The sequence below is a fragment of the Impatiens glandulifera genome, chromosome 2 (assembly GCF_907164915.1).
Source record: "Impatiens glandulifera chromosome 2, dImpGla2.1, whole genome shotgun sequence".
In the NCBI taxonomy this organism is placed as follows: domain Eukaryota; kingdom Viridiplantae; phylum Streptophyta; class Magnoliopsida; order Ericales; family Balsaminaceae; genus Impatiens; species Impatiens glandulifera.
The window spans coordinates 39,116,867-39,119,489 of record NC_061863.1 but is presented as its reverse complement, the minus strand read 5'-3'; the positions used below and the strand labels follow the sequence as shown (position 1 = coordinate 39,119,489).

General features: G+C 38.1%; 1 pseudogene; it reads left to right on the top strand.

Annotated features, from left to right (window-relative positions):
• The first annotated feature begins 392 nt into the window (after positions 1-392).
• Positions 393-1,422, top strand: LOC124924649 (annotated as a pseudogene).
• Positions 1,423-2,623: the final 1,201 nt, after the last annotated feature.

The following is a 2,623-nucleotide window of genomic DNA, read 5'->3' as shown; positions in this document are numbered from 1 at the left end:
TTTTTATTGACTACAGAATAAATGTCACTAGGATATGTTTTCAAATGATCACTTATATACTTTAATACCCAAATTCTCTCTTAGGGTCAAAGATTTAATAGTCCCACTTAAGTTTAGAAAAGTATTAATGTTTAGCAAAACTTATATAACATTTTTATAAAATATCTGTCTTTTCTTATGTAATTCAGCATCCTCTACAATCTTCAAGTCTTCGGTTTCATTCATTTTCAATTTCATGTGTAGATCGAAGAGAAGCACAGACGCGTTACCTCCCAGAAGCTCCAGAATCTCTGCATCTGTAAAGCCATTCGAATTCTCTTCCAGGAGGACAACCTTCGTCCCTTATCACAACTAATTCATCGAGATATAATTACAAGGATGATTACAAAGATATGGATTTACGTAAACTGCGAGATACATTACCGGAACATGTTCGCGTCTACGATTTCTCCGAGATCCGATACGCCACGAGTAACTTCTCCGCCAAGTTGTTCTCGTGTTCCTCGTCTTCGAAGTCGTGGCGGTGCTTGATCGGCGGTAAGGATGTAATAATTTTCCAGAGGAAACTCAGACAAGTTATCAGCGATGACGAGGAGCTTAACAAACGATTGATATGCAAGAGCAGTCACGCGAGTTTAATCAAACTCCTCGGCGCTTCTGTTTCTGGAAATTACATTTATATAGTATACGAGTATATCCACGGTGCAAACCTCGCGGATTGCCTGCGAAACCCTAACTTCACAGTCCTGTCGAGTTGGATCTCTCGAATGAAAATCGTAGCTGATCTCGCTCACGGATTCGATTATCCTTCACCATTCCACTGGATTGAACTCGAGTATTGTTCACAAACACATTAAAACATCGAGCATAATCATAAGTGAACCAGGTTTGAACGCTAAAATCTGTCACTTCGGCACGGCGGAGCTTTGCGGCGAGGGAGGAAAGATGGAGCAATGGAAGAGATGCGGAAGTGGGACGATGAAATTCGGTGGGGCGAGAGGATACATGTCGCCGGAATATCTAACGACGGGAAGACCGACGCAAAAATCAGACGTATTTGCGTTTGGAGTATTGGTTTTGGAGATTTTGTCCGGGAAAGAGGCTTTGAATTATGAATTATCAGGCGATGGAGGAGGGTATGTGAGGGTGTCGTTGATCGAGAAGGCGAGGGAGGCGGTTGGCGGCGGCGGAGGAGGAGGGGTGAGGAGGTGGGTGGATAAGAGGGTAAAGGATTCGTATCCGGTGGAGGTGGCGGAGAAAATGGTGAGGTTAGGGTTGGATTGTGTAGAAGATGATCCACATGAAAGACCTGGAATGGATTTGGTAGCGAATCAGATCTCAAAGATGTATCTTGAATCTCAGATTTGGGCAAACAAGATTGGTTTTCCGATTGACTTCACCGTCTCCTTAGCTCCTCGCTGAATTTATTTACCATAAATCAAATATATATAGTCCATTGTTCTTCCTAAAAGCATTATTATAATGGGGAAATGTCATTTTATACCATGGACTGATGGAGGTGTCAAATTTGTTTCATTGATTTATTTTTGGAATGGATGGATGTCGGATCGAGAATGATGAACATGAGAGTCGAACCAGCTGAATGAAGTGTAAGAAAAAAAACTATATTAGTGAAAACTTCATGATGATAATAATAATGAGATACAAAAGAAAAAACAATAGATGAAAGAAAATCGGAAGTTTAGGGAGGTGATTTTCAATAGGTGAAAGGATAAAATTAAGTAATAAGAAATGGAATAGTGAAATTAGGTTAGTAATTAGTAAAATTATAATATTTTTTATTATGAAAAAATATTATGCCTAAATTTAGATGAAGTCTCAAATGTACTTTTATTATAAAAATATTTTATTTATAAAAATTAGTTTGAATTGTCAAATTTGTTAAAAGTAACAAATAAGTGAACTTCCATGTATATTTGATATTTATTTTATTTATTTACAAAATTCTAAATATTAGAGCACTCACCCCACTTTCACCCTAAGGGAAATTGGATTAAATGACCCTACTGAAGGGCCTAAATAGACCCCTCTTGATATGTTGGTAAAAAGGGCTCTTTTGCTTTGCGAAAAGTTTGTATTGCCCCTCGCGCGATCAATTTATCGCTCGAAGATGAGAAATGCAACTCACGCGTTTTCATCTAAAACGGGTGAGTTCATAAACGCGTTTTAGATAAAACGCGTGAGTGACATTTCCTGTAAATGGAAAGTCGAGAAATGTCACTCACGCGTTTCATCTAAAACGCGTTTATGAACTCACGTGTTTTAGATGAAAACGCGTGAGTGACATTTCTCGTCTTTAATCGTATATATAATTTTTTTTGCCCTAATTAAAAAAAACCATTCACGAATATCGACTCTCTCACTTTCCACTCCCACTTCCAACTTCGTCTTTACAACTCTTGACTTTCCATTCCAACTTCCATTCCAACCTCGTTCAACATCATCGTTCATCGTCCGTCCGTCTCTTCAATCATATATTCAGGCGAGTTTAGGGTTTAGGTTTATGTTTAATTTGTAATGTTCTCATTATTCTGCCGTTTATATTGATGGATATTGATGTATCCTTAACTTTTAGGGTTCATGTATCTTTTATGGTTTATGT